The sequence below is a fragment of the Orycteropus afer genome, unplaced genomic scaffold (assembly GCF_000298275.1).
Source record: "Orycteropus afer afer isolate SDZICR_OR568_19922 unplaced genomic scaffold, OryAfe1.0 scaffold00191, whole genome shotgun sequence".
Taxonomy (NCBI): Eukaryota; Metazoa; Chordata; class Mammalia; order Tubulidentata; family Orycteropodidae; genus Orycteropus; species Orycteropus afer.
The window spans coordinates 4,678,995-4,686,657 of NW_006921778.1; the positions used below are offsets into that span (position 1 = coordinate 4,678,995).

A 7,663-nucleotide genomic window follows, 5' to 3' on the forward strand; every position below is an offset into this window, starting at 1 on the left:
TTGAACCACCAGCCTTCTGGTTAGCAGTCAAATGCCTTAGGCACTATGCCACCAGAGATCCCTTCAATAACCTTATCAATGTGGAATTATGAGCTCCCCTTCACAAATGAGGGGTGGAAGGAAGCTGAGAAAGATCAAGTAGCAAATTCACAGTCAGAAAACCTGTAATTGGTGAAGGCTGTATTCAAACTAATGTTTCTTTTACCCCAAACTCATCCTGTGGTTATGATATCATGGTGCCTCTCAAGGTAGTCAACTTCTCTAGGCTGTGGTCTGCTTGTGTGTTAAATGAGGGGCTTTAGATACTTTAAGGTCCAAAATCTTTTCTGACTCTAACAACCTAAAAAGAACTGAACACAGATTAACAACATCAGGCAGCAAGTCAGATGAGGAATTTTATTTATCATCTGGTCTTCATTTCACCTTCTTTCTGTAACAGTTCAAAGGAATACATGTTTGGGTTAGAGACCCTGGGTTTGTAGAGGACAGAGATGTAAGACTGTTGTTTGGTGTCATCAAGTTGATTACAACTCATAGGGACCCCGTGTACAATAGAATGAAACACTGCCCTGTCTTGCGCCATCCTCACAATCTTCATTATGCTTGAGCCATCGTTGCAGCCACTGTGTCAATCCATCTCATTGAGGGTCTCCCCCTTTTCACTGACCCTCAACTTAAACGAGCATGATATCCTTCTCCAGGGACTAATTCCTTCTGACAACATGACCAAAATAGGTGAGAAGTCTGGCAATTCTTGCTTCTAAAAAACATTCTGGGGAGTAGGAGCCTTGTAAACAAGATCTGCTGGTACAGTGGTTAAAGTACTAGACTGCTAACCAAAAGGTCAGCAGTCTGAACCCATTGATGGTCACTAGAGAACAAAATCAGGTCCCTTCTGACAATATGACCAAAGAAGGTGAGACAAAGTCCGGCCATTCTTATTTCCAGGGAGCATTCTGGCTATACTTCCAGGATATGTTTGTTTGTGATTCTGGCAGTCCATGGCATTTTCAGTATTCTTCACCAAGACCACTATTCTTAGGCATCACCTCTTCTTCGGTCTTCCTATTCATTGTCCAGCTTTCATATGCATGTGAGGTAAGTGAAAATACCATGGCTTGGCTTAGGTGCACTTTAGTCTTCAAAGTGACATCTTTGTTTCTTCACACTTCAAAGAGGTCTTTTCACTTCAAAGAGGTCTTTTGCAGCAGAATTTGCCCAGTGCAATATGATGTCTGATTTCTTGACTGCTGCTTCCATGGATGTTGATTGTTGACCCAAATAAAATGAAATTTTTGACTACTTCAACCTTTTCTCCATTTATCATGATGTTGCTTATTAGTCCAGTTGTGAGGATTTTTGTTGTCTCTATTTTGAAGTGTACTCCATACTGAAGACTGAAGTTTTTGATCTTCATCAGGAAGTGCTTCAAGTCATCTTCACTTTCAGCAAGCAAGATTGTATCACCTGCATATTCCAAGTGGTTAATGAGTCTTCCTCCAATCCTGATGCCACATTCTTCTTCATATAGTCCAGCTTTTCAGATTATTTGCTCACCATACTGATTGAATAAGTATGGTGAAAGGATAAAACCCTGATGCACACCCTTCATGATCTTAAACCACGCAGTATTCTTTTGTTCGGTTCAAACAACAGCCTCTTGGTTTATGTACAGGTTCCTCATGAGCACAATTAAGTGGTCTGGAATTTCTATGTTCCCAATGTTATGCATAATTTGTTATGATCCACACAGGTGAATACCTTTGCATAGTAAATAAAACACAGGTAAACATCTTTCTGATATTCTTTGCTTTCAGCCAAGATCCAGTTGACATCAGCACTGGTATTCCTCATTCTATGTTCTCTTCTGAATCCAGCTTGCATTTCTAGAAGTTCCGTGTCAATATACTGCTGCAACTATTTTTGAATTATCTTCAGCAAAATTTTACTTGCACATGACATTAATGATATTGTCCAATAATTTTCACCTTCTGTTGGATCACCTTTCTTTGGAATGGGCACAAATATGGATCTCTTCCAATCCATTTATCTGGCAGCTGTCTTCCAAATTTCCTGGCATAGAGAAGTAAGCACCTCCCAGAGCTGCATCTGTTTGTTGAAACATCTCAATAGGAATACTTATTGAGTATTCCTGGAGCCTTGTTTTCCACCAATTCTTTCAGTGCAGCTTGGACTTCTTCCTTCATTACTATTGGTTCTTGATCATATGCTACTTAATGACATGATTGAACACTGATTAATTCTTTTTGGTACAGTGACTTTGTGTACTCTTTCCATCTTCTTTTGATGCTCCTGCATCATTCAATACTTTGCTCATAGATTCCTTTGATATTTTAATTCAAGACTTGAATTTTTTCTTCAGTTCTTTCAGCTGGAGAAATGCTGAGCCTGTTCTTCCCTTTTGGTTTTCTAATTTCAGATCTTTGCACATTCCATTATAATACTTTACTTTGTCTTCTCCAACCACCCTTTGAAATCTTCTGTTCAGCTCTTTTATTTCAACCAACATTCCTTCCTTTCACTTTAGGTAGTCTATATTCAAGAGCAAGTTTCACAGGCTCTTCTGACATCCATTTTGGTATTCCCATCCAAAGGGAAGAAACAGCTGCAAACGTAGAATGCACAAAGTACTAATCTATGAAAATTGGAAGTTGTCAAAAATAAAATGGAACACATAAAGGTTGGTATCCTAGGCATTAGTAAACTGAAATGGACTGGTATTGGCCATTTTGAATCAGACAATCATATGGTTTACTATGCTGCAAATGACAAATTGAAGAAGAATGGCATTGCATTCATTCTCAAAAAAAAAAAAATTCAGGATCTATCCTGAAGTACAATGCTGTTAGGGATAGGATAATATCCATATGTCTACAAGGAAGACCAGTTAATATGGATTATGCCAATTTATGCACCAACCACCAAAGCAAAAAGATAAAGAAATTGAAGATTTTTACCAAATTCTGGCAGTCTGAAATTGACCAAACATGCAATCGAGATGTATTAATTATTGCTGGTCATTGGAACATGAGAGTTGGAAACAAAGAAGAAGAATTAGTAGTTGCAAAATATGGTCTTAGTGATATAAATGATGCTGAGAATCACATGACAGAATTTTGCAAGACAAACAACTTATTCGTTCCAAATACCATTTTTCAATAACATAAATGGTGTGGTAGTTATGTTTGTGTGTCAACTTGGCTGGGCCTGGTTGAGTGGCTGAACAGCTGGTGGTAGTTATTCCCCATGATGAGACTGGTAATCAACTCCATGGTGGGATCTACCACAAGCAGCTGAGTAGGTGCCTTCAGGATATGGGCTGCTTCCTGTATATAAGGAGAAGCTTTGAGAATGGTCTCTAGCCTATGGCACACTTGGACCCTGCATGTAGCCGTGTCATTGCTCAGCAGCCTGCTATGCTCTGCCGACCTTGGGACTTACAATGGACTTAAGTTAATGGCCTGCTGTGTGGTTTGGTAGCATTGGGACTGTGCCTTTTTACTTGTCAACCTCGGGGCTTCTCAGCCTCAGCAGCCAGCAGCTGTCTGAATGAAGAAATGCCTCTAGTTCCAGTGGGCTGGGAGCAAGAGGCAGAGCTGGATCCCAAGGTTGAGGGGCTTTCACCCAGCCCCTAGAGCCTGGCACTTTGAACTTGGACTTAAAGCCTCCAAACTGTAAGAAGAAACTCCTGTTTGTTTAAGCCATCCCATTTGTGGTATATTCTTGTCAGAGTGGTACAAGGTAACCAGAACAGAATTTGGTACCAAGAGAGTGGAGTGCTGCTCTGACAGATACCTAAAATGTGGAAACAGGAGTGGAGTGCGTCCTTGACCCGAGACCCTGGCAGAGAGACCCTGGCATACTGCATGACAGATGGCAGGAGTAGAGGAAGAGACCGGCATGAGAGATGGCAGGATCAGAGCCAAGAGAACTGACATGAGACAGCGACAGCCTAACCAGCCCACAGAGGAGAAAGCTTGATGCCTTTGGTTAGGCAGCTTACTGGCGAGTGGGTTGCCCTTGGGCATTAATTGGTAGAAAAGATTGGCATGAAATGGAGTAGCAGGTTGGCTGGCCTACGGAGCAAAAAAGCTGAGTGCTTTTGGGGCAGGGTTTTTCAATGGAGTGGGTTGCCTTTGGCATTAATTGGCAGAAGCGGAGACTAAGGAAACAGAAGCAGAGCTGCCTCAGCCTGAAAGGGTAGGACCATGGCCTTTGGGGTGGAATGACCACAGCCCCCTAGGTTTCAAAGAGTCAGGCCTTCACCAACTTGGTTTTGTATTATGGGGCTGCTAGTTCATGTGAGCCAGTGGGATGGAGCCATAGCCGCTGCCGAAGAGTGAGGGGGCAGGACTGCCATGCCCAAGAGGGAGAGGAACGGGACCCACCAGGCCAAGGGGGTGAGGTCGCCACTTAGAGGAACTAGGGGACTGGAGCCACCCAGTGGAGGAGACTTGTACAGATACCACCCATTGAAGATCTGTACAGGTGCCAAGTTGAGTGGCTGGGCAGCTGGTGGTAGTTATTCCCCATGATGAGACTGGCAATCAACTCCATGGTGGGATCTACCACAAGCAGCTGAATAGCTGCCTTTGGGATGTGGGCTGCTTCCTGTATATAAGGACAAGCCTTGGGGATAGTCTCTAGCTTATGGCATGCTTGGACCCTGCATGTAGCTGTGTCGTTGCTCAGCAGCCTGCTATGCTCTGCCGACCTTGGGACTTACAATGGACTTAAGTTAATGACCTTCTGTGTGGTTTGGTAGCATCGGGACTGTGCCTTTTTACTTGTCAACCTTGGGGCTTCTCAGCCTCAGCAGCCAGCAGCTGTCTGAAAGAAGAAATGCCTCTAGCTCCAGTGGGCAGGGAGCAGGAGGCAGAGCTGGATCCCAAGGTTGAGGGGCTTTCACCCAGCCCCTAGAGCCTGGCACTTTGAACTTGAACTTAAGCCTCCAAATTGTAAGAATAAATTCCTGTTTGTTTAAGCCATCCCATTTGTGGTATATTCTTGTCAGAGTGGTACTAGGTAACCAGAACAAATGGCAACTATACATGTGGTCTTCACCAGATGGAATACACAGAAATCAGATCGACTACATATGTGGAAAGGGTGGATTAATAAACTCAGTATCATTGGTCAAAACAAGGCCAGGAACTTACTGTGGAACAGACCATCATTTTCTAAGTTCAAGATGAAGTGGAACAAAATCAAAACAAGTCCATGACAGCTAAAATTTGACCTTGAGTATATACCACCTGAATTCAGAGACCATCTGAAGAACAGATTTGATACATTGCATAGCAGTGACCAAAGATTAGATGAGTTGTGGGATGACATCCAGAACATTATACATGAAGAAAGTAAAAGGTCATTAAAAAGATAGGAAAGAAAGAAAAAACCCAAATGGATATAAGACTATCTGGGCTTTAAATATGAGAGGAGGTGAAGAAAGGTAAGGATGGTTAAGAGAAAGAGGGCATGGCGCTAAATAAAAATCTGATAATAGTCATAGCCATCATCTGTTCAACATGTGTACTAATAATTTTATACAAATAATACCTAATCCTTACATCTGTGACAAGTATGCATTCTGCAATTACTATTCTCTTCTTCCTCCTGAAGAAAATATAAAGAATTTATTGAGAGTCAATATGTGCCTCAAATTTACATATGTGATTTTTAATCCTTACATTTGAAGATTTGATGCATCAGATTGCTGAAAGTCAGCAAGATCCAGTGACATTGTTGGGATTCAAACCCAAACCTTGCCATTATCCTACAGCACCTGAAGCCCCCTCCCATTGGCACTGTAGCTTCTACAGAGGACAGATCAAATGCAAGCCTCCAATGATTTCTCTAGTTCTGGAGTTTTATAAATTTATTAACCAATGGAAGCTTCAACTGAATGGAGGTACATCATAGTTAACCCTCTTATCAATTTAATTTTGATTAGGGATGAAAAGAAATGGAAGGACTAAATAAGGAAAATTAATGAGTTATTTGGCACTCATTACGTAAGTAATGAGTGTTACTTATTTATTTAAGATTACTTAAGATGCATGATGTCACTCATTGTCATGACAACTTAGAAGCAGGGTACTATTATCATTCCAGATGAGAAAATTAAGCATTGAGAGGTTAAATAACAAGCCCAAGGTCCCATTTCTAGGTGTAACAAAGGCAGGCCTTGAATCCAGGTATGTCTGACTCTAAAGATCCATGGTCTTGTCACTGATCCATTGTTTGACTTAATAAATATTTACTGAGCCTACATATATGTATAGTACTAATTTCAAGTGACACAAATCTTGTCCTCTCATACATAGAGCTTTCAATCTAATTAGGGGAGAAAATATTGAAACCACAAAAGGGAAATCCAGGAAGAAAGATGAATATGGCAGAAGGAAATTGTGGAAAGGAGAGATTGAGGATGCTTTCCAGATGATGTCATCTGGAAGCTTGGGCTTGAAGATAGAGTTACCCAGGCAAACAGTGTATGTGTGTGTGTAATGGTGTAGAGGAAGAAGGAAGGAAAGAGGACAAGACATTATCAAGCACAAGAATGAGCAATTATCAATATCCAGAGCTGCACTAATGAGGACTGAAAGTCTGGTGGGCTGGGTTGGAATGAAGAGGGATTAAAGGAGACTGATGTGAAATAAGTGATGGCATTAGAAAGCTGTATCATGTAGATATTGTTATGGATTCTGGATCCTATCCTAAGAGTCTTACAACAGGGGAGTGCCATGATTTGAGTTATACTGTCTTTCTGGATTCTCCATGGAAGTATATTTGAGAAGGTCAGGAAAAGGGCCAAGGAAGTCAGGCAGGAGATTGTGGCAGTGGTCCAGGTGGGACAGGTGGTGGTGTGGCTTTTGATAGTGGGGTTGGAGGTGAAGAGAAATTGACAGGTTCAAGAAAGATCTAGGAGTGAGGAGTCTGACTTGAGGGAGGAGTTGGGATGGTACATCCATGCACATCACACATACAGCCACTCCTCCCAGTCATATTGGGAAAGTATGGAACCTACTAGATATGTTCTACAAAAGAACACAGATGATAAGGAAGAAATAGTTGGAGGGAAAAGAGCACTGGAAATCTGGATTGTCAGTCTTAACAATGTCTCTCTCCTCCGAAGCTGAGTGACCTCAGATTGTCATTTTTCCTCTCTGGGCTTTGTCATACTCATCTTTTTAAAATGACAGAAGGACTGGATGACTCCTAAAATCCCCTGGAGAGCTAATTTATGATTCAAAAGCCAGCTTCTGATTACCTGTGTGATTTTCTCCAGATGACTGATGTCAAATGTCCTGTGCTACCAAAAACTCCAGTTGCTGTTGAGTCAATTCTGACTTCTGATGACCCCATGTGGACAACAGTAGAACCGTGCTTCATGATGTTTTCAATGGTTGTGATCTTTCAGAGAAGCAGACTCCCAAGCCTCTCTACTGAGGCATCTCTGGGTGGACTTGAATGGCCAGTCTTTCAGTTTTCTATCAGCTTATTGAAAGATTGGCCATTCAAGTCCACCCAGAGATCTTTCAGTTTTCTATGAGGTTATTAGGAGCTCTGGTAGTATAGTGCCTAAGGCACTTGACTGCTAACCAGAAGGCTGGTGGTTCAAACCCACCAGCCACTCCTC

General features: G+C 41.9%; 1 protein-coding gene across 1 annotated transcript in view; it reads right to left on the reverse strand.

The window, feature by feature from the left end:
* Window positions 1-7,663, reverse strand: part of CAMK4 (calcium/calmodulin dependent protein kinase IV) — a 453,274-nt gene that overhangs the window by 8,810 nt on the left and 436,801 nt on the right. The gene's annotated exons all lie outside the window — the stretch shown is intronic.